The sequence below is a fragment of the Suncus etruscus genome, chromosome 3 (assembly GCF_024139225.1).
Source record: "Suncus etruscus isolate mSunEtr1 chromosome 3, mSunEtr1.pri.cur, whole genome shotgun sequence".
Classification (NCBI taxonomy): Eukaryota; Metazoa; Chordata; class Mammalia; order Eulipotyphla; family Soricidae; genus Suncus; species Suncus etruscus.
In genome coordinates, this window is record NC_064850.1 from 147809341 (window position 1) to 147834642 (window position 25302).

Here is a 25302-nt window from a genome sequence, read left to right on the forward strand (position 1 = left end):
TATAAGTCTGCAGGTCACATTTGCTGCTTCGGTGGTCTGGCTGGTCACATGCTTCAGGTCCTAAAAGAAGGTATACCTTAGAGATAAAGTATGTGTTAAAAAGTTTTATCGAGACAATTTTGTAATGCAACCTGGGTATAGTATCTCGTGTGACTTAGCTCTGAGATGCCATTTTAGGTTGTCCATCCTTTGTATCCAAGAACGCCTGTGGACAGAAAAGCTGAGAGGTTAAATATATTAAGCTTAAGGCATGAACACCTATTATTTGAAATACCTCTGTTGGAGTCAGTGATTTCCTGTGGTATTCTTTACCTGAAACCTTGTATAAGATCCCTAAGAGATTATTATGAGCCTTTCCAGTAACAGGCTGATTACATACTGGTTCTCTCTATGCTGCTGTTTCTGCAGTTGCTGGTTTCTTTATGGTTTAATGTGTGGTCAAGAGTTTATGATGTTCCTCTTTCATGTGTTTTGGGTACTTCTGCCCAGTATATGTGTGATGTTACAATGTTTGGAGTTCAACCCTGTTAAGTCCTATTATTTGATCTTTGAATATTAGTTGTATATATGGTGTAGTTTCTAGGTGCTTCAGAATAGTGCTATCAGTCTGTGTTTGTCTTTCATCTTCTGGCTTACTTTGTTTAAAATAATATGTTCTAGGTCCATCTATTTGCTGCAAAGTCTGTGATTGAATCATTTCTTATTGCCATGTAGTATTCCATTGTGTATAGATACTACATCTTAATGATCCACTCATCCGTAGTTGGGCATCGAGGTTGGTTCCAAGACTTGGCTATTAGACTGAGTGCTGCGATAGTGGGGTGCACACATATTTTGGGATGAATGTCCTTCTGACTTGGGGGTAGCTACCCAGGAGAGCAATTGCTGGGTCAAATGGCAGCTTGATTCTGAGTACCTTGAGCACTCTCCAGACTGTTCTCCATAGGGATTGGACTAGGGGGCATTCCCACTAGTAGTGGATGAGAGTGCCTTTCATACCACAACCCCGCCAACAGAGATTGTTTCCATTATTTCTGATGTGAGCCATCCTCACTCGTGTAAGGTGGTACCTCATTGTTGTCTTGATTTGGATTTCCCTAATGATGAGTGAAGGTAAACATGTTTTCATGTGTTTGTTGGCCATCGTTCAATCTTCAGTGAAGTGTCTTTTCATTTCATCTCCCTATTTTTCTATGGCTTTATTTGGTTTCGTGGAGCTCATCTTTCTGAGTGCTTTGTATATTCTGAATATCAGCCCTTTATCGAACATGTTGAGTGCAAAGATTTTTTTCCCATTCACCTAACTGTTTTCTTGTGTTAACTATGGTTTCTTTTGCCATGCAGAAGCTTTTTAGTTTGGTGTAGTCCCATTTGTTTATGTTTGATGCTAAAGTTCTTGCCATTGGCAATCTATCATCAAAGACTTTTTTGATATAGAGGAGGTCTTCGAGTGTTCTGCCTATTTTTTCTCAATAAACTTTATGGTTTTGGGTCTGATTTCGAGGTCTTTGATCCATTTTGAGTTGACTTTTATATATGGGGTGATGTATGGGTCAATTTTCAATTTCTCACAGGTGGTTTTCCAGTTGTACCAACACCATTTGTTGAAAAGACTTTCTTTGTCCCATTTCAAATTCTTGGCTCTTTTGTCAAATATTAGTTGACTATATGTCTGGGGGCTTATGTCTGAAAAATTCTGTTCTAACCCACTGATCTGAGGCTCTGTCCTTGTACCAGTACCATGCCGTTTTTGATCACTATGGCTTTATAGTATAGCTTCAGGTTAGGTAGCGAGATGCCACCCAGCTTCTTGATTTTTAGTATGTGTTTGGCTATCCTGGGTCTTTTGTGGTTCCAGATGAATTTTATGATTGATTGTTGTAAGTCTTTAAATAATGATGTCTAAATTTGGATGGCAATTGCATTAAATCTATAGAGGAGTTTGGGTAGGATATTCATTTTGACTATGTTGATTCTACCTACCCATGAGCATGGGATGTTCTTCCATTTCCTTAGATCCTCTTCAGTTTTTTTCTGAAGTGTTTTGAAGTTTCCCTGGTATAAGTCCTTCAACTTCCCTTGTAAGGATGATCCCTAGGTATTTAATATTTTTGCTATTATTTTAAATGGAACTGAATTCTTAATCTCTCTCCTCTACTTCATTATTTGTGTAAAGAAATGCTACTGTCTTTTGTGTATTCACTTTGTAGCCAGCCATTTTGCTATATTGGTTAATTATTTCTAGAAGTTTTACTGAGGACTCTTTAGGGTTTTCTTTGTATATCATCATATCATCTGCAAAGAGGTATAGTTTGAGTTCCTCTTTCCTAATTTGGATTCCTTTGATTCCCTTCTCTTGTCGGATTGCTATTGCTAGGACTTCTAAGATTATATTGAAGAAGAGTGGAGAGAGTGGACAGCCTTGCCTAGTTCCTGACCTTAGTGGAAATGCTTTCAATTTTTCACCATTGAGGATAATGTTGGCTGTGGGTTTTTCATAGATAGCTGTTACCCTATTTTGCTGAGTGTTTTCAACATGAATGGGTGTTGAATTTTGTCAAACGCCTTCTCTGCATCGATTGATATGATCATGTGGTTTTTGTTTTTCTTGTTGTTCATGTGGTATATGATGTTGGTTGATTTACGTATGTTGAACCAACCTTACATCCCTGGGATGAAACCCACTCGGTCATGGTGTATAATCTTTCTGATATAGTGCTGGATTCGGTTTGCTAACATTTTGTTGAGAATTTTTGCATCTATATTCATTAGTGAGTTTGGTCTGTAGTTTTCTTTCTGGGTGCTGTCCTTGCCGTCTTTGGGAATGAGTGTGATATTAGCCTCATACAAGGAGTTGGGGAGGGAACCTGTCTTTTCTATGGTTTGGAAGAGCCTGTGGATCAATGGTAGTAAGTCTTCTTGGAATGTTTGATAGAATTCACCTGTAAAACCATCTGGACCTGGACTTTTGTTCTTAGGGAGATTCTTAATTACATCTTCAATTTCCTCTGAAGTGATTGGCCTGTTTAGGTTTTCTAGATCTTCAGATTCCAGTCTCAGTAGCTGGTATTTTTCCAAGAATCTGTCGATTTCTGCTGGGTTCTCTAGCCTGAGTATAGTTGTTCATAATATGACCTCATGATATGTTGTATTCCTTGGGGTTCTGTTGTAATCTCTCCCCTTTCATTTGTGATCCTATTAACTTGGGTGATTTCCCTCTTTTTTATGGTGAGTCTTGCCAGTGGTTTGCCTATCTTGTTTATTTTTTCAAAAATCCAACTTCTGGACTCATGGATTTTTTATATTGTTTTCTTGATTTCTGTGTTGTTTACTTCTGCTCTGGTTTTTATTATTTCTTGCCTTCTGCTTGTGGTTGGATTTCTCTGCTGCAGTTGTTCCAGTTCCTTAAGGTGATCCTTTAAATTGTTGATTTTGTTATTTTCCTCTTTTCTGACATAAGCCTGTACTCCTATGAGTTTCCCCCTAATTACTGCTTTTGCTGTGGCCCACCAGTTTTGACAAGTTGTCTCTTCATTATCGTTTGTCTCAAGAAATCTTTTTATTTCTCTCTTGAGTTGCTCTTTGATCCAACTGTTGTTGAGTAACTAGCTCTAAACTCTTCTATCTATATATTTCCTTTTCTGATTTTTACAATTACATACATATTAAAAACAAATGACAATTATCAAATGTTTCAACTCATTTTGAGATATAAACTACTAAAAGAAATGAACTATTAATAAACAATAAAGCTAACATTTAGATCATGAAAATTATCGTGGTTATCAGAAGACATGTGCAAGGAATGAGCAGAGATTTCTCTTTGCTGGTGGTATGACATTGGAGCATTTTGATGGAGAATGGTAACAATATACACATGTAAATATAGGAAACTAAACTATGTAAGCCTTATAATATACCAATTGAAATTCAGTAAATACATTTTTTGGGGTTTTTGAGTCACGCCCGGTGGCGCTCAGGGGTTACTGTTGGCTCTGTGCTCAGAAATCACTCCTGGCAAGCACAGGGGAACCATATATCATGCCGGGATTTGAACCACCATTCGTTCTGGATTGGCCTCATGCAAAGCAAATGCCCTACTGCTATGCTATCTCTCCAGCCCCAAATGAAAATTTAATTAGGGACGACCTCCTAAAAAGAGACTTCCGTTTACACTGAGAAGACTTGACAACAACAATGACCTGCTCTACAGGACATGGTTCTCTCTAGTGCCCCTTAAGTGTGAGGTGAAACGAGAGGATGCTCTGCACCATCCTGACTGCAGTATGGGATATGCAGACTCCAGGACCTTTAATACAGAAACATGATACCAACAACAGAGACTATGTGAGGAATGAAGGTGTATTGCCACTACAGATGATGACTTGAATTGGACAAACTAGTTTGCCTGGAGCCTAGAGTCAGTCCTGTGCCAGGAAACTTCAGGGGTAGGGTCTCCTTGTATTTAGACCATAATTTTTCTTTCCATGTCCCTTATATTTTGGTGGGCCTATGCAAACAAATGCCACTCTAACACCATTTTTTACTATTTTCCCTTGACTCCAATCCTTAAGAAAAACAACCCACTAAAACTTTTGAGGTTAACTTAAACTAGTAAGCATGTGCATGGAACTAGATAAATGTACTTTGCCCTCAATGTTTAAGGAGTTACATAAGTCTAATCTCTTTGGATTATATTGTGTGCTGCTAAGAAATAGTATGTAATACAACTGGGAATTTGAGGGACAAATTAATTGTATTGTATATGGGTTCAGTTTTGTTTTTCTTAATTTTCTTTGGTTGAAAGATCAAGGCTGGGATATCAATGATGGGACTACCGAGAATTCTGCTTATGGGTGATTGGGCTTCCACTGTAACTTTGCCCTGTCCTCTTTCTTTGCATCTTTGTTGTCATAATTAAAAAAGAATTTAAAAAAAAAAAGAAAGAGAAGAATACCTATGAATTCTTCAAGGTATTCTAGGGAACGTAGAAATAAAAATATTAAAATACTGCATTCTGTCTAGTATCCTGTAGACTATATCAATCTCATTGCATATAATACTATAGATAAAGGTTTTGCAAACAAAGTCTAAGAAAGACCAAAATTTGTGTAAGGATTTGATGTATTTTTACATATTTTTTAAAAGATAGAAAGAAGAAACTTCTCCTGCCTGTGCCTGTCTGCCTGTGCTTCTGAATCACTGAAGATTTCCTCAGCGGCCTAGGGAGAGCACCACAAAAAAACTGTCAACTAGATGCAGCAGAAGAGTGTGACCACGAAGCGAAGAGAAGCAGCTGTGCACTTTTCTAACAAATGAACCCCACCACAACACGCAGGAAAAACACTACAAGTCAGACAATGGAAAAACTTCGCAAACACCATCCACAGAAAATGAAGATGAAAGCTCGAATGACCTAACAAATTCCAACCACCTGATTAACCTCTCAGATAAGAAGTTTAGAGTAGAAATATGGAATATCTTCATAGAACTCAAAAAAAAAGCATAGATCGATCTGAAGAGAACACAAAGACAGAAATCAGAAAACTCCAAACTGAAATAACAGATCTAAAAAACACGGTTGCTCAACTGAAAACCTCAATGGATAGCCTCGCCAACAGGGTATCAGCAGCTGAGGAGAGAATTGGAGTACTGGAAGATGTGATGCAGAAAAACTCAACAAAACAGAAGAGATTGGAAAAGAACCTTAAGACAAAAAAAAAAAAAGAAAATTTAATTAGGGAACAGGGAAATAGTTCAGGGAGTAGATGAGAATAGCCTACATGACCAAGGTCCCAGTTCTATCTCAAGCAGTTCACACTCACCCTCCTAAGAAGTTCTGGTGGGAGTAGCCCTGGCAGCCCTAATTAATGCTAGGCCTAAGAGACACTACCTCACTCATACAACTCTTGACCAATTATTTCCGAGTGTTCCCCAAGGACCCCGAGCATTGTTGGGAGGTCCAACCAAAATTACTCTTACTGGGTCTATCAATAAACAAAGTTGATTTTTTTACTATGATTAGAGATTAAAGTTAAGAATATATTTTGACTAATAATGAAAACATGCATAATATTTATATGAGTAGTTAATCTATAATCACTCATGTCTACATTTTATTCCTTTATATTTTAAGAGGGAGTTATATCCCCACATATCATTATGGAACTAATTCTGAGTTAGATTTTTATTTGTTAGTTGATATTGACAACTATGATAAAGATCACCAAAAATCTTCTGGTGAGCATTACATTTTGAAGACACTTATTTCAAAACTCATTTAGAACAGATATATCATTTTTGGCCTTGGCCATAGAGTTGTTTAAAGGTGCTAGTCAATGCAAAATCCCACTGACAACAAATCATGCATTCCAAACTCTACTATGGCTATTGGAAACAAGTGACCAAGACAGGCAGTTACTGTCATAACTTCTGGATTTTGACATCAGAGCCACTGCCAGGCATCAGCAACTGTTGAAACCTTGCTCACAGATCAAGCCCACTAGACTTCAGCACTGAAAAACACTTGTGGCCATAAATTTCCATTGATTTACAGTTTACACAAACGTAGAGCAACAGTCATTGCTGGTCATTTATGTAAAATTTATTAAATTTGGCTCACGTCTGATTAGACACTGATGGATAATAAGAAAATGTAGGATTTGTTCACATTAATGGATGAAGATGAAAGCCTATGAAAGTCTCAACTGTCTTAGGGCTTTCTAAACTCCCTGGCAAAGACTTAAAACAACAATCCAAATGATGGACACTGAAATGAGGAAATCAGTAGAAGAGTATTTTCATAAGAGAGAAAGCATAAGAAATCCAAGAAGAGGTTCATTTATCTAAGGTCAGAGAGATAATGTAAGAGGCCAGGAATCACTGCTGAGAACAAAGCTAAGATGAACTGCTGAACACTGCAGAATGTATCCCCTAAACAACCACAGAACAGAAAACCATAGAAATAATGGAAGTAAAAATGCATTAAGTGAACTACAATAAGAGAAATATAGATGGGGAAAACACAATAGATTATCTCAACAGAATAAATACAATCCAAAAATTATGGGGGGAAACAAGCGCTTTTCAGGTAAAAAATTTATCAGAAAGGAACAGAAAGATTAAGTTGAAAATGAGACAAGAATAGAAATGTGTTGGACAGCATCACAAGGGACATTTGAACTATAGGGGTTCCAGGAGAAGAAATAACAAAAGAGAGTAATTTTCAGTGCTTAAATTGTAACTGGAAGCTTCCCACAATTTAGGAAAAGAGATCCAGGTCCAGGAAGCTAAAAGAGTTCCAAACAAATAAATAGTGATCCATTGGACTCAAAATGCACAAAGCCAAAGGTAAACACAGGATACTAAAAATATAGAATCCTAAAAATCACCAAGACTCACATGGAACAGATACTTCATTAGACTCGGTGAGGTCCATTAAAACTCTACAGGGCTATCAGAAATGTTATTAGAAAACCAAAGCTATGAATTCCCATTGTGGAAACATAAACAGGTTCAGCCCTCATGAAAAAGAGTGAAGCTTCATAAAAAAAAATTGCAGCTGAAATGACCGCACAATTCATTCATTCTGCTCACAGTTATTATTTCAACTAAAAAGCATCAATAAGAAATTGCACCCATGGGGCCGGGCGGTGGCGCTGGAGGTAAGGTGCCTGCCTTACCTGCGCTAGCCTAGGAGACGGACCGCGGTTCGATCCCCCGGCGTCCCATATGGTCCCCCAAGCCAGGAGCGACTTCTGAGCGCATAGCCAGGAGTAACCCCTGAGCGTTACCGGGTGTGGCCCAAAAAACAAAAAAAAAAAAAAAAAGAAATTGCACCCATGCTCCATGAAGTGCTATTTATAATAGCCAAGATCTGGAAATAGCCCAAGTGTTCAGTGACTGAGGAAAGGAGAACGTTCTGTTTCCATACAGGCAATGCAATGCTGCTCGATGACAACCAAAGATAAACTTGTCTTTGATACAGCTTGGATGGAACTAATGACTTTTGACAGTTAAAAGTAAAAATTCAGGTGGAGAGGGGCCGGAGAGATAGCATGGAGGTAAGGCGTTGGCCTTTCATGCAGACGGTCAGTGGATCAAATTCCGGCGTCCCATATGGTCTCTGGAGCCTACCAAGAGCAATTTCTGAGCGTGAAGCCAGGAGGAACCCCTGAGCGTTGCCAGGTGTGGCCCAAAAACCAAAAAAGAAAAATAAGAAATTCAGGTGGAGAAATACCAAATTATCTGCTACAAATACCAAATTATCTGCTGTGTACATAGTGTCCTCTGAAAACAAACCCTTAGACCCTGACATAACTGCTGTTACTGCAGGAGACATGTGACTGGAATGCAAATATTTCATGGAGAAGAGCAAGAGATATTTCCCTTTAGTGGCAGGTAGAGTGTGGTGAGATACTGTCCAAATTATGCACATTCTCATAGTCCCATTAACCAATTTTACTTCAGCTTAAGAAGCATGAAAAACCATAGGCAATAAATTTAGTTGACTCCAAATAGAGCTTGACCTTCAAAATATAAATTATCATTCATACTTTTATAATTATGTGTATAAGGCATCCATTAAGATGATATATTTGTAAAATTATAAATTATATCCATTTTTCCAAATCTAGACTACTGCCTTCTTTCATTAAAAGAGTTTTAATGAGACATGCATGGACACAATAGAAATACTAATAAGTAAGAGCAACTGAAGAATTAGGGGATTAAAAATAAAATCCTTGGACCCAGAGGGAACTCAGGCCATGTTCGGTCACCACACTCCACACCTGGGGAAGCAGGTGACCTGCATCATTGTCAGGGACCCAGAAACCTCAGTCTATAGCCACACTGGGCAAATGTGTTGACTGAGGAAGTGGGTAGGCCGTGGTACTGGGAGGGAGCTGAGACAGACAGTCGCACACCATACTGAGGCACTTGGGAACTGCACCTTCTCACAGAAACCCAGAGGGAGGAGGCCTGAGGGTGGAGCCAAACCTCAGTGACCTCAGCCATCACACCCTCCTAGGGATGCACTCTAGAGTAGGGACTCAACCACACACCCCAGGTGATAAAGGAGGGCTGAGAACAAGGGCAGACCACTCTGAATCACCAAATGCAAAGGAATATGGGGAAACCAAGTAAAGCACTAGCAGCCAGGGATATGGAGAGAAATCCTAGCAAGTTTCCAAGTCCACCCAAACACACGGACCCAATAGATGAAGTGTTCCTAGTCCTACAAAAATCCATTACATTTCACTTCCTGGTTATCAACATCAATCCAATAATATTGAATATAATATTCTTGTTGTTAAATAACAACATTGTCGTTATCATGAGAATATTTTTGATCCTCCAGCAACCTGAGACTTAATATTTGATATGCATATACAAAAAAGAGTACAGGATTAAGAAAATTGTGCAATTTATTGTGTCTCACATGCAGTCTTTAAGTCATTGTCAGAAGGTTTACCAAGCTCTTGTTGCCATTGAACTTTCTGTTGTTTGTTTTGTTTCTGAACAATAATTAGCTTCAAATTTACACTGATATCTAAATTGGTGTCTTCATACTGCGATAACAGTATTGAAAAATTTGGAATTGTTGCTTGGCCCAGGAATTCCAAGCCTTCTGGGTGATACTGTCTTTTTAGGGGGTGTACTTCAGTGGCCAGGTCTTCTGGAAGTCTGAGAATCAGGGAGTGAGTGCCTGCATCACTCCAAAAAAATGTCCTAGTGATGTCAGCCAATTACCAGCATACCTGGCTAGAGTTTGGTTAAACGGGCACCTCTGCAGAGATCTGTGGTTGAGTAGTGAGAAAGACAAATGAAAAGTGTGTGTCATAGAGGACCCTGGGGTGGGGGTTGGGGGCTACCTGGGAAATTGGTGGCAGCCTCTAAACGCTGATGAAGGAATGGGTGTTGGAACAATGTATGACTGAAAGTCATTCATCAACCATTTTTTAGCGCATCTCATGGAGATTCAATAATAAAATCAATAAATGAATTAAACTTTTATTTAGCAATTTATTTTTCTCACTTTATCAGTACAACTTTAATCAATAAGCATATTAATATCACATATACTTTAAATGTAAAATCTTTATAAGCTATATTTTATATAGCTTATATATGTATATAGCTTATATCTAGTGACAGAACTGATAGATCATATAGGTAATTAATTGTATCACAAATTTGATCACAATACTGTTATGGTAAAGGAATAAATATCTTTTTATTCGCTTTATTTGGGGAATTTATTTGTGTGTATGAGTTACATCTACTGGTATTTGGAAACTACTTCAGAATTTGTGCTTAGGGAAACCATGTAGGCCTAGATAGCAAATCCAGGACTATCCCTAGCAAAGTATGCAATCAGAATTTTTAGCTCTCTTTCAGCCAGCACCTACTTTTAAATCATTCCTATTCAAAAACAGTGAAAGTATCCTACATAAGCATTGGTTCTGAATAACACCTTTCATTTCTGATTCAAACCTGCAATGCTATCTCTGATTATCTTGATGATTATATATAGTTTTTATTAAAACACCTTGGTTACAAACATGATTGTGGTTGGATTTCAGTCATATAAGAGGACATCCTGTCACCAGTGCAACATTCCCACCACCAGTGTCCCAAACATCCCTCCTCCCCACCCCGCACCCACCTGTACTCTAAGAGACAGGCTTTCTATTTCCTCATACATTCTCATTGTTAGGATAGTTAGCAATGTAGTCATTTCTCTAATTAAACTCATCCCTCTGTGATGAGCTTCATGAAGTGGGCTTCAGTAACTTCCAGCCCTCCTGTCTTTTGTCTCTGAAAATTATTGCATGAATGTCTTTCATTTTCTTAAAACCCATAGAGGAGTGAGAACATTGTGTTTTTCTCTCTCTCTGACTTATTTCACTCAGCATAATGGATCCCATGTACAGACATGTATAGGAAAATCTCATGACTTCATCTCTCCTGACGGCTGCATAATATTCCATTGTGTATATCTACCACACTTTCTTTACCCAGTCATCTGTTGAAGGGCATCTTCTTTGTTTCCAGAGTTTTGTTATGGTAAATAGTGCTGCAATAAATATAGGTGTAAGGAAGGGATTTTTGTATGTATTTTTGTGTTCCTAGGGTATATTCCTAGGAGTGTTATAGCTGGATCGTATGGGAGCTCAATTTCCAGTTTTTGGAGGAAATCTCCATATTGCTTTCCATAAAGGTTGAACTAGACGGCATTCCCACCAGCAGTGGATAAGAGTTCCTTTCTCTCCTCATCCCCGCCAACACTGCTTGTTCTCATTCTTTGTGATGTGTGCCAATCTCTGTGGTGTGAGGTGGTACCTCATAGTTGTTTCGCTTTGCATCTCCCTGATGACTAGTGACATGGAACATTTTTTCATGTGCCTTTTGGCCATTTGTATTTCTTCTTTCTCAAAGTGTCTGTCCATTTCTTCTCCCCATTTTTTGATTGGATTATATGTCTTTTTCTTGTAAAGTTCTGTCAGTGCCTTGTATATATTGGAGAGTAGCCCCTTATCTGATGGTTATTGGATGAATAGTTTCTCCCATTCAGTGGTGACTGTTTCTATTGAGGTTATCATAGACTTCAATTTTCATCTGTTTATATTCTTTGACTAATTTTTATATTGTCTAATCATTTGCTTTAAAGCTTTTTTCCAATCTCTTCTGCTGTATGGAGTTGTTATGCATCTCATCTTCCAGCACACTAATTCTATCCTCAGCTGCTGGTACCCTGTTGAAAAGCTTATCTATTTTTTCTGTCAATTTGTCTACTGAGTTTTTCAGACCTGTTATTTAATCTGTTATTTCAATTTGGAGTTTTCTGATTTCTGTGTTCATATATTCTTGGGTCTTATTAGTGTTCTGTTCAAGTCAATCTATTCATTCTTTGAGTTCTGTGAACAGATTTCTTCTCTAAACCCCATATCTGAGAGACAATCTAACTGGTTGGCCACTTTTGGGTTATCAGAGTTGCCATCTTCATTCTCTGTGCCTGGTGCTGGCCTGATTTGTTTCCCCATTGTCACACTTGTATTGTGGGAATTCTACCTGTTGTGGTGGTATTTATTGGCTAATCGAAGTGCATGGCTGCATCTCGAATCGAACAGCTGTGGTCCTCTGGCTCCACCCTTTTGGGCTGGTAGACTCACCTCCCAGGAACCGGGGGCGTACAGCGATGAAGCCACACTAGATCAGGTCATAAGCCCAGGCAGGAGAGCAGGCAGACAGAGAGTTGCAGAAGATCCCCTGGGCTTCAGGGACCAGCACAATTCAGCTGGCTCCACCCTTTTTGGGTGAGTCGACTCAATCCCCAGGAGGGGGGGCATACAGTGATTAAGCCACACTAGGTCAAGTCCTAAGCCCAGGCAGGAGAGCAGGCAGACAGACAGGACAGTTGTATAAGGTTCCCTGGGCTTCAAGGACTGGCACAGTTTAGCTGGCTCCACCCTTTTTGAGCAGGTCCACTCACCTCTCAGGTAGGGGGGGCCAAACAGTGATGAAGCCACACTAGATCTGGTTGTAAGCACAGGCTGAAGAACAGGCAAACAGACAGGACAGTTGTAGAAGGTCCTCTGGGATACAAGGACTGGCACAGTGCAGCTGGTTCCACCCTTTTTGGGCGGGTCGACTCACCTCCCAGAAAGGGAAGGCAGAATAGAGATGAAGCCACTCTAGATCAGGTCGTAAGCCCAGGCAGGAGAACAGGCAGACAGACAGGACAGTTGCAGAAGGTCCCTTGGGCTTCAGGGACAGACACAGTACAGCTGGCTCCACCCTCTTTGGGCGGGTCGACTCACCTCCCTGGAAGGAAGGAAAATTCAGCGATGAAGCCACATTATTTTAGGTCATAAGCCCAGACAGGAGAGCAGGCAGACAGGACAGTTGCAGAAGGTGCCCTGGGCTTCAGGGACTGGAACAGTACACCTGGCTCCACCCTTTTGTGGCTAGTCAACTCACCTCCCAGGAAGGGGGGCCATCCAACAATGAAGCCACACTAGGCCAGTCATAAGCCCAGGCAGGAGAGTAGGCAGACAGGGCAGTTGCAGAAGGTCCCCTGGGCTTCAGGGACTGGCACAATTCACCTGGCTCCACCATTTTTGGGTGGGTCGACTCACCTCCCAGTAATGTGTGGCTGTCCAGTGATGAAGTCATGCTAGATCAGGTCATAAGTCTAGGCAGGAGAGCAGGCAGACAGGACAGTTGCAGAAGGTCCCCCTGGGCTTCAGGAACTGGCACAGTTCACCTGATTCCACCCTTTTTGGGTGAGTTGACTCACCTCCCAGGGAGGGAGGGCCATCCGGCAATGAAGCCACACGAGGTGACATCATAAGCCAGGCAGGAGAGCAGACAGACTGACAGCACCTTATCAGAAGGTCCCCTGGGCTTCAGGGACCGGCATATTTCAGGTGACTCCAGCGTTTTTGGGCATGTCGACTCACCTCCCAGGAAGGGTGTCCATCCAGCAATTAAGCCATGCTAGTTCAGGTCGTAGTCACACTTGATCAGGACGTAAATTCAGGCAGGGAAGTAGGCAGACAGAAAAGTTGCATAAGGTCCCCTGGGCTTCAGGACCCAGGAGAGTTCAGGTGACTCTATGCATTTTGGGCAGGTTGACTTACCTCCGAGGAAAGGGTGGCAGCCAGTGATGAAGCCATGCTAAATAAGGCAGAAGAGCAGGCAGACAGACAGGACAGTTGCAGAATTTTCTCTCAGCTTCAGGGACAGGCACAGTACAGCTGGCTCCACCCTCTTTGGGCGGGTCGACTCACCTCCCTGGAAGGAAGGAAAATTCAGCGATGAAGCCACATTATTTTAGGTCATAAGCTCAGACAGGAGAGCAGGCAGACAGGACAGTTGCAGAAGGTGCCCTGGGCTTCAAGAAGAGCACAGTTCAGCTGGCTCCACCATTTTTGGGCAGGTCAACTCACCTCCCAGGAAGGGAGGGCTGTCGAGAGATGAAGCCACATTAGATCAGGACTAAGTTCAAGCAGGAAAGCAGGCAGACAGGAGAGTTGCACAAGGTACCCTGGGATTCAGTGTCAGGCAGAGTTAGCAGGCTCCACCCTTTTTGCCGGGTTGGACTCGCCTACCAGGAAGGCAGGGCCGTCCACCAATGAAGCCACACTAGATTAGGTCATAACCCCAGGCAGGAGAGCAGGCAGACAGGACAGTTGCAGAAGGTCCTCTGGGCTTCAGGGACCAGCACATTAAAGCTGGATCCACTCTTTTAGGGTGGGTCGACTCATCTCCCAGGAAGGGAGGGAGGTCCAGCGATGGCTCCACTCTTTTTGGGCTGGTCGACTCACCTCCACAAAGGGAGGGCCATCCAGAGATGAAGCCACACTTGATTAGGTTGTAAGCCAAGGCAGGTAAGCAGGCAGACAGGACAGTTACACAAGGTACCCTGGACTTCAGTGTAAGGCACAGTTCAGATGGCTCCAGCATTTTTGGCAGTTGGACTCACCTCCCAGGAATGGGGTGGCCATCCAGTGATGAAGCCACGCTAGATCACGGAGAAAGCACAGGCAGGAGAGCAGGCAGACAGACAGGACAGTTGCAGAAGGTCCCCCCCTCAGCTTCAGGGACAAGCACAATTCAGCTGGCTCCACTTCTTTGGGAGGGACGAATCACCTCACAGGAAGGGGGAGCTGTCCAGTGATGAAGCCACAATACATCATTTCCTAAGTCCAGGCAGGAGAGCAGCCAGACTGACAGGACAGTTGCAGAAGTTTCCACAAGTGATATTTTCCAAGTTATTTAAGTACTGTCCTTGTATACAGTTTTTAATCTGGAGGGTCAAAACAATTAAATAACTGGCTTTTTAAATTGAGATTTCTGCGTATTTTGTACACTATATAACATTCTTATATCCCAAATGAATTTTATTTCTATTTAATAGGGTCAAAAGGAACAAGTGTTAGAACAAGTATAGAATAAGATAAGAAGAATAACATGTGTTATTCTAGTGTTATGTCCAGTGACCTGAGAGTTTTGTTTTTACTTATATTACAAAATTTGGTTAGATCCCCTGAAAGGGGAGAAGAAATGGACGGACAATTTGACAAAAAAGAAATACAAATAGCCAAAGTGTACATGAAAAAATGCTCCACATCACTAATCATCAGGGATATGTAAGTCAAAACAACTAGGAGGTACCAGCTCATGCCACAGAGATTGGCATACATCACAAAGAATGAGAACAAGCAGTGTTGGCAGGAATGTGGAGAGAAAGGAACACTTTTTGGGGGGCACCACACCCATTCGATGCTCAGGGGCTGCTCCTGGCTATACTCTCAAAAGTCGCCCCTGGCTTGGGGGGAAAATATGGGATGACGGGGGATCGAACCGCGGTCCTTCCTTGGCTAGCACTTGCAAGGCAGACACCTTACCTCTAGAGCCACGTAACCGGCCCCGTTAGAAAGGAACTCTTTAAGGCAGGTAAGCAGGCAGACAGGACAGTTGTAGAAGGTCCCCTGGGATTCAGGGACCAGCACATTTCAGCTGGCTCCACTCTTTTTGGGTGGGTTGACTCACCTCCCGGGAAGGGAGGGCCATCCAGAGATGAAGTCACACTAGAAGAGGTTGTAACCCCAGGTAGGAGAGCAGGCAGGCAGGACAGTTGCACATGGTACCCTGGGCTTCAAGTCAGGCACAGTTCAGCCGGCTCCACCCTTTTTGGCTGGTTGGTCTCACCTCCCAGAAAGGGGTGGCCATCCAGCGATGATGCCATGCTAGAACAGGGCATAAGCACAGGCAAAAGAGTAGGCAGACAGACAGGACAGTTGCAGAAGTTCCGCTCAGCTTCAGGGACAGGCACAGTTCAGCTGGCTCCACCATTTTTGTGCAGGTCGAGGCACCTCCAGAAAGGCGGGCCAGCAGTGAAGCCACACTAGATAAGGTCGTAACCCCAGGCAGGAGAGCAGGCAGACAGGACAGTTGCAGAAGGTCCTCTGGGCTTCAGGGACCAGCACATTAAAGCTGGCTCCACTCTTTTAGGGTGGGTCAACTCACCTCCCAGGAAGGGAGGGAGGTCCAGCGATAAAGCCACACTAGATCAGATCCTAAGTTCAGGCAGGTAAGCAGGCATACATGACAGTGGCATAAGGGACCCTGAGCTTCAGTGTCAGGCACAGTTCAGCTGGCTCCACCCTTTTTGGGCAGTTGGACTCACCTCCCAGGAAGGGGTGGCCATCTAGCGATGAAGATAAGCTACATCAGGGCAGAAGCACAGGCAGGAGAGCAGGCAGACAGACAGGACAGTTGCAGAAGGTCCCCTCAGCATCAGGGACAGGCACAGTTCAGCTGGCTCCACCTTCTTTGGGAGGATCAAATCACCTCACAGGAAGGGGGGCAGTCCAGTCCAGTGATGAAGCCACACTAGATTAGGTCTTAAGTCCAAGCAGGAGAGCAGGCAGACTGGATGGTTGCAGAAGGTACCCTGGCTTCAGGGATCAGCACACTTCAGCTGGCTCTACCCTTTTTGGGCAGGTCGAATCACCTTCCAGGAAGGCGGGGCCGTCCATCAAAGAAGCCACACTTGATTAGGTTTAAGCCTGTGCAGGTAAGTATGCAGACAGGACAGTCGCACAAGGTTCCTGGGCTTCAGTGTCAGGCACAGTTCAGCTGGCTCCAACCTTTTTGGGCATTTGGACTCATCTTCCAGGAAGGGGCGGCCATCCAGCTATGAATGCACGCTACATCAGGGCGTAAGCACAGGCAGGAGAGCAGGCAGACAGACAGGACTGTTGCAGAAGGTCCCCACAGTTTTAGGGACAGGCACAGTTCAGCTGGATCCACTTCTTTGGGCGGGTCGAATCACCTCACAGGAAGGGGAGCTGTCCAGTGATGTAGCCACACTAGATTAGTTCCGAAGTCCAGGCAGGAGAGCAGGCAGACAGGACAGTTGCAGAAGGTCCCCTGGGCTTCAGTGTAAGGCACAGTTCAGCTGGCTCCAGCATTTTTGGCGGTTGGAGTCACCTCCCAGGAACAGCACAGTTCAGCTGGTTCAACCTTTTTTGGGCAGGTGGAGTCACCTTCCAGGAAGGCGGGGCCTTCTAGTGATGTAGCCACATTAGATTATGTCATAAACCCAGGCATTAGAGCAGGCAGGCAGGACCCTTGTAGAAGGTCCCCTGGGCTTTAGGGAACCAGTACAGTTCAGCTGGCTACACTCTTTTTGGGCGGTTGGACTCACCTCCCAGGAAGGGGTGGCCATCCAATGATGAAGCCACACTACATCAGAGCGTAAGCACAGGCAGGAGAGGAGGCGACAGACAGGATAGTTGCAGAATGTCCCCTCAGCTTCAGGGACAGGCACAGTTCAGCTGGCACCACCTTCTTTGGGAGGATCGAATCACCTCACAGGAAGGGGGGACTGTCCCGTAATGAAGCCACACTAGATCAGGTCCTAAGTCCAGAAGGGAGAGCAGGCAGGCAGGACAGTTGCAGGAGGTCTCCTGGGCTTCAGGGACCGACACAATTTAGCTGGCTCCACCCTTTTTGGGCGGGCCGAGTCACCTTCCAGGAAGGCGGGGCTGACCAGAGATGAAGCCACACTTGATTAGGTCTTAAACCCAGGCAGGTAAGCAGGCAGGCAGGACAGTTGCACATGGTACCTGCGTTTCAGTGACAGGCACAGTTCAGCTGGCTCCGGGCGGGTGGACTCACCTCCCAGGAAGGGATGGCCATCCGGTGATGTCGCCACGCTAGATCAGGACATAGGCACAGGCAGGAGAGCAGGCAGACAGACAGGAGAGTTGCGGAAGGTCCCCTCAGCTTCAGGGACAGGCACACTTCAGCTGGCTCCATCATTTTGGGGCGGGCCGAGTCACCTTCCAGGAAGGCAGGGCCATCTAGTGATGAAGCCACACGAGATTAGGTCGTAAGCCCAGGCAGTAGAGCAGTCAGAAAGGACAGTTGCAGAAGGTCCCTTCAGCTGGCTCCACTCTTTTTGGACGGATCGACTCACCTCTCAGGAAGGGAGGGCCGTCCAGCGATGACGCCATGCTATGTCAGGGTGTAAGCACAGGCAGGAGAGCAGGCAGACAGACAGGACAGTTTCAGAAGTTCCCCTCAGCTTCAGGGTCAGGTAAAGTTCAGCTGACGCCTCCTTCCATAGGCAGGTCGAATCACCTCACAGGAAGGGGGGGGGGGCTGTCCAGTGATAAAGCCACACTAGATCAGTTCTTAGTTAAGTCCAGGAAGGAGAGCAGGCAGACAGGAAGGTTGCAGAAGTTCCCAGGGCTTCAGGGACCTGCGCACTTCAGCTGGCTCCACTCTTATTGGGCAGATCGACTCACCCCCCAGGAAGGGAGGGCCGTCCAGCTATGATGCTTTGGTAGGTCAGGTGGTAAGGCCAGGCAGTAGAGAAGGGAGACAGGACAGTAGCATAAGGTCCCACGGGCTTCAGGGACTGGCACATTTCAGTTGGCTCCACCCTTCTTGGGCGAGTCAACTCAACTCCCAGGATGCGGGTCCGTCCAGAGACGAAGGCAAGCTAGATCAGGTCTTAAGCCCAGGCAGGAGAGCAGCCAGACTGACAGGACAGTTGCAGTAGTTTCCACAAATGATATTTTCTCAGTTTATTCAGTACTGTCCTTGTACACAGTTTTTAATCTGGAGGGTAAAAATAATTAAATAATTGACTTTTTAAATTGAGATTTCTGAGTATTTTGTACACTATATAGATTCTATATATCCCAAATGTATTCTATTTCTATATAATAGGGTCAAAAGGAACATGTGTTATTGAACAAGTATAGAATAAGATAGTAGGAAGATAAGAAGAATAACATGTGTTTATCTAGTGTTATCTCCAGTGACCTGAGAGTTTTGCTTTTACTTATGTTACAAAATTTGGTTAGTCTCCCTGAATGGGGAGAAGAAATGGACAGACAATTTGACAAAAAAGAAATACAAATAGCTAAACGGTACATGAAAAACTGCTCCACATCACTAATCATCAGGGATATGCAAGTCAAAACAACTAGGAGGTACCAGCTCAAGCCACAGAGAGTGGCATACATCACAAAGAATGAGAACAAGCAGTGTTGGCGGGAATGTGGAGAGAAAGGAACTCTCTTTTTTTGCGGGGGGCACACCCGTTTGATGCTAAGGGTTACTCCTGGCTAAGCGCTAAGAATTCGCCCCTGGCTGGGCCCGGAGAGATAGCACAGCGGCGGCGTTTGCCTTGCAAGCAGCCGATCCAGGACCAAAGGTGGTTGGTTCGAATCCCGGTGTCCCATATGGTCCACTGTGCCTGCCAGGAGCTATTTCTGAGCAGACAGCCAGGAGTAACCCCTGAGCACCACCTGGTGTGGTCCAAACACCAAAAAAAAAAAAAAAAGAAAAGAAAAGAAAAGAAAAAGAAAAAGAAAGAAAGAAAAAGAAAGAAAGAAATTGCCCCTGGCTTTGGGGACCATATGGGATGCTGGGGGATCGAATCACGGTCCTTCCTTGGCTAGTGCTTGCAAGGCAGACACCTTACCTCTAGCGCCACCTCACCGGCCCTGTGAGAAAGGAACTCTTATCCACTGCTGGTGGGAATGCCGTCTAGTCTATCTTTTATGGAAAGTAATATGGAGATTCTTCAAAAAAATGGAAATTGATCTTCCATACAATCCAACTATACCACTCCTAGGAATATACCTTAGGAACACAAAAATACCATACAAAAATCTCTACCTTACACCTATATTCATTGCAGCATTATTTACCATAGCAAGACTCTGTAAACAACCAAGATGCACTTTAACAGATGAATGGTTAAGATGGTTAAATTGGTACATATACACAATGGAATATTATGCAGCCACCAGGAGAGATGAAGTCATGAAATTTTTCTATACATGGATGTACATGGAATCTATTGTGCTGAGTGAAATAAGTCAGAGAGAGAGAGACAGAGACAGAGAGACAAAGAGAAAGAGAGAGAAAGACGTAGAACGGTCTTACTCCTCTATGGGTTTTAAGAAAAATGAAAGACATTCTTGCAATAATTTTCAGAGACAAGAGAGAGGAGAGCTGGACGTTACAGCGCAATTCATGAAGCTCACCACAGAGAGTGATGAGTTTAGTTAGATAAATAACTACATTGCGAACTATCCTAACAATGAGAATGTATGTAGCAAATAGAAATCCTGGCTAGAGTACAAGGGGGGTGGAATGGGGAGGAGGGAGATTTGGGACATTGGTGATGGGAATGTTGCACTGGTGAAGGGGGGGGTTCTTTTCATGTCTGAAACCCAACCACAATCATGTTTATAATCAAGGTGTCTAAATAAAATACTATTAAAGATAAAAATTCCTGCATAAATAAGGTATATTGAGGATTTTTTAAACTCTTTTGAGTGTCTTTCAGGAGGAAGGAATTTCTGTGGGGATAAGTGCGATTTCATAGTTGGTTAAGATGATCACACTATTGGCATTTCAAAATGTTCCTAAAAATGCAAGAAAATAAATGAGATACTTTTTCTTATAGACTTGTTGATCATATTTTAGTAGAATTTAATGTCCTTTTCTTTTAGCTTTTAGTCAGCTCAGCAGTGTGAAAAATTAAACTAAATTTTCAGATAAAAACGAATTTAAATGTTAAAGTATTGTATTATTGACCACAAAAGAAAGAGGTAATTATTGCCATCAGGAATATTCTATCAGTTAGTGGATATCAAGTCAATGTGCCAGGTATGACCTTGGTTAGCTTTGTTACATTCTCAATTGTGTTCCAGGCACTGTTCTTGGTGTTTTATAGGAAATGATTAATTTAATTCTTTGAATAACCATATCAAGTCACTTATGTGCTAACTTACATGGTAACTAATATTAAGACAGGTTTTAAGATCCCAGATATAGAACTGATACATTTCCTTGGAACAACACCAGGAACCAAACTCCCCTGGGAAATTTCCAACACCGCTCTGGCACCAACTTGCCCCAGTTCTGATATGACACCCAGACAATGAGGAAAAGAAAACAACTTGATCTAAGAGCAGGTTGTCCTATCACATCACCTAATGGTAAGATGAAATCAAAAGACATGTCGTCCCATCTGTTTATCTCTGCTTCCACTTGTTTAGTGAGTGCTGTTTCTTCCTTAAAGATGCCTTTTCATCTTGATTTTTGTACAAGTGCTAGGCAAAAGCCTAGGGTGGGGCTTTTCTTATTGGTCCCAGGATAAGTTCTGCCCAGTCCTGGTTGTCAAAGGCAGTCTCCTGTAGTTAGCACTCTTGGTTTTTGCACAGATCAAAGGACGAAATACAAAACCCCCTTCCTCACACCTATATTCGTCATAGCACTATTGACAATAGCCAGACTCCCAATTGTGCTGCCACTGATGTCTTCTTTTAGATTTTTCAACAATGTCTTAAATATTTGGCTGGTCCCTTATTGGCTGTGTATATGTTCATGACTGTGAATTCTTCCTGTTTTACATATCTTTGATTAGCACAAAATGTCCATCTTTGTCCCTTATAACTTTTCTGAATCTAATGTTTGTCATATGATATTAATATGTCCATCCAGCTTTTTTGCGGGGTATTGGGGTCACACCCGCAGCACTCAGAGGTTACTCCTCGCTCTACTCTCTTAAATTGCTCTACCATATATGATATCAGGATTCAAACCAGCATCCTTCTACATGCAAAGCAAATGCTTTTACCTCTATGCTATCTCTCAGGCCTCACATTCAGCTTTTTTAAGGGAGTTGTTTGCTTGGATAATTTTGCTCTAGCCTTTGAATTTTGAGTCTGTGCTTGTTTTGACTATTCAGATGTATTTCTTGTAAGCAGTACAAGGTTGGTTTCTGCTTTTTCATTCATTTTGCCACTCTGTATCTCTTAACATGTGCATTTAGCTCATTGTCATTGAGAAAGATAATTGTCACGTGGTTTATAGCCATTGTTGTGTAGAGGTTTGGTGTGTCTTTAGGTCTGTCTTTTCTTAAAGTAGACCTTTCGGTTTATCTTTTAAGCTCTGTTTTGAGTCTGTAAAATTTCTGAGCTGCTGTTTATCTGTGAAGCTTTGTATACCTAATTAAAGCCTGAACTGGGAGTGTTATTCTGAGTGAAGCATTCATTTCAATGAGTTTTATTGAGTTTTGTCACTATATCCCACTGCTTTCTTGAGGGTTCCTTGTGATAGGTCTGCTGTAATCTTAAGGATACTACTCCTTTGAATGTAATTTTCCTTTTTGATCTTGCTGCTTTCATTATTCTATTCCTATCTATGGGATTCCTGGTTGGGACTAGGATGTGTCTTTGGGTGCTTTTCTTAGGGTCTCTTTTAACTGGTACTCATTAGACATGGATAATTTGGTTTCATGCAGTCTTTAGCTCTGGGAGTTTCTCTGTAAGATGTCCTTGACCATTGATTCTTACTAGGGATGTTCTTCCTGAGTCCTTGGGACTTTTTCATTCTTAGGTTGTCTCTGTTGAGTTTATCAAAGACTTCTATTTTTATCTGTTCACATTCTTTGAGCATTTTTATCGTGGGGTGGAGATGTTGGTGGTTTTGGTGATGTGTGCGTCTTTGAGTATTTTTTGTCTATCATTTGCTTTAAGGTTCTTTTCTAATCTCTTCCTCTGTATGGAGTTTTTCTGCATCTCATCTTCCAACTCACTGATTCTGTTGTCACCTGCTGTACACTGAGAGGCTTTCCATTTAGGTTTTCTTTTCCATCTGCTGAGTTTTTCAGGTCTGTTCTTTAAGTTTGGAGTTCTCTGATTTCTATCTTTGTGGTCTGTTAGCTCAATCTATGCTTTCTTTGCATTCTATGAACATCCTACATATTTCTACTCTAAACTCCTTATCTGAGAGGCTAACTAGGTGTTTGTTACTTTTTCCATCATCTTAGCTGCCATGTCAGTTCACTATGCATGGTTTTTCTTGCATTATTTTCCCATTGACATGGTTTTAGTGTGGTTGTAACTATGTGTTGTGGTGGGCTTAATGGGCATGCGGCTGTGGAGCTAAGTAGAGTATTCAAGCTCTTGTGGCTCCAGCCTTTGTGGGCAGAAACTGCCTAAATTGCAATGATCCCTGAAGAGATTATGTCTACTGTAGTCATTCTTGGATGCCTCATGCAGGAAAGCAGGATACAAAGTAGGGAGAAACTCTAACTGCTGGTGGGAATAAAATCTAGACCAGCCTGACTGGAAAACTATATGAAGATTCCTTAAAATACTAGAAATTGAACTCCCATGCGATCTAGCTATAACACCCCTAGGGATATACACTCAGAACAAAAAATACAATTTAAAATATTTCTCAAACCTATGTTCATTGCCGCACTATTTACAATAGCCAGACTATAAATTAGATGCCATTCAGCAGATGAATGGCTAACGAAACAGTGGTCCATGTACACAATCAAATGTTATGCAGCACTCAGAAAATGAAATCATAAAATATTCCTATATATGGGTGTACATGAAATTTATTATGCTGAATAAAATAAAGACTCTCTAAGTGTGAAGTTGGAAAGATATGTGCAAGAATATAAAAATAACTATGGGAAAGCAGCACGAAACAACACCAACCTGTCCTCATTGGTCAAGAGTATACTTCTAAAGACACAATCAGTATTAACCCTCCACATATTATCTCTCAAATGAACTTCTGAGTGAAAATATTCGGGATTTCATTAAGTTGAATTCTTTTCATTCATTAATTATATTAATTTAAATTAATTAAAATTAATACTATACCCAGTCAGATTCTCACTAATTTTTTTTCTCCTTTAAGGCTGGTTTTGCATCTGTAAAGTTTCTGAGCTGTTGTTTTTCCATGAAGCTATGTATTCTTCCTTCAAACTTGAACATGAGTCTGGTTGGGTGCAGTATTCTAGGTGAAGCATCCATTTCAGTCTTGTCACAATATCCCACCACTGTCTTCTGGCCTTGAGAGTTTCTTGTGACATGTCTGCTGTATATCTTAAGGATGCTCCTTTCAATGTTATTTCCCTTTTGGATCATGATGCTTTCAGTATTCTATCCCCATCTATGGGATTTTTCATTGTGACTAGGATGTGGTTTGGGGTGCTTTTCTTTGGGTTTCTTTTAACTGGTTTTGCAGGATATCGTTGCATGTAGTCATCATCTCTGGAAGTTTCTCTGTAATGATGTTCTTGACGGTTGATTCTTCCTGGAGATTCTCCTCTTGTGTTCCTGGGACTCCAATAATTCTTATGTTGTTTTTGTTGAATTTATCGAACATTTCTATTTTCTTTCTTTCTTTTTTATTTTTATTTTTTTATTTAAACACCTTGATTACATACATGATTGTGTTTGGGTTTCAGTCATGTAAAGAACATCACCCATCACCAGTGCAACATTCCCATCACCAATGTCCCAAGTCTCCCTCCTCCCCGCCCGACCCCCGCCTGTACTCTAAACAGGCTCTCCATTTCCCTTATACATTCTCATTATTACAAAAGTTCAAAATGTAGTTATTTCTCTAACTAAACTCATCACTCTTTGTGGTGAGCTTCCTGAGGTGAGCTGGAACTTCCAGCTCTTTTCTCTTTCGTGTCTGAAAATTATTATTGCAAGAATGTCTTTCATTTTTTTAAAACACATAGATGAGTGAGACCATTCTGCGTTTCTCTCTCTCTCTCTGACTTATTTCACTCAGCATAATAGATTCCATGTACATCCATGTATAGGAAAATTTCATGACTTCATCTCTCCTGACAGCTGCATAATATTCCATTGTGTATATGTACCACAGTTTCCTTAGCCATTCGTCTGTTGAAGGGCATCTTGGTTGTTTCCAGAGTCTTGCTATGGTAAATAGTGCTGCAATGAATATAGGTGTAAGGAAGGGGTTTTTGTATTGTATTTTTGTGTTCCTTCATCTTTTTAAAATCTTTGAGTATTTTTTCCATTGTCTGACTATTTGTTTTGAGGTTCTTTTCCAATCTCTTTTGTTGTATAGAGTTATTATGCTTCTCATCATCCAGCTCACTGATTCTGTCTTCAGCTGCTATTATTACTCTAATGGAGAGACTTTCCATAGAATATTTCATTATCTCTATAGCATTTTTCAGTCCCATTATTTCAGTTTGGAGTTTTCTGATTCTATATTTGTGGTCCGTTCAGATCGATCTATGGTTTCTTTGGGTTCTATGAACATCCTCCATAATTCTTCTAAACTCCTTATCTGAGAGACCAATTAGGTGGTGGTGTTTTGGGGGTCATCAGAGTTGCCATCCTCATTCTCTATGCATGCTATTGTCCTGTGTTGTTTTCACATTGCCTATTTGAAGTGTGATTCTTACTC

General features: G+C 42.1%; 1 long non-coding RNA gene across 1 annotated transcript in view; it reads right to left on the minus strand.

The window, feature by feature from the left end:
• The window catches only part of LOC126004161 (uncharacterized), a 181064-nt gene extending 163509 nt beyond the window's left edge, over positions 1 to 17555 (minus strand). Inside the window, exons 1-2 of the long non-coding RNA XR_007493845.1 lie at positions 17359 to 17555; positions 16199 to 16342 (exon numbers count right to left, since the gene is read on the minus strand). This is a non-coding gene — a long non-coding RNA (uncharacterized LOC126004161). The remainder of the gene's footprint in view (positions 1 to 16198; positions 16343 to 17358) is intronic.
• Positions 17556 to 25302: the final 7747 nt, after the last annotated feature.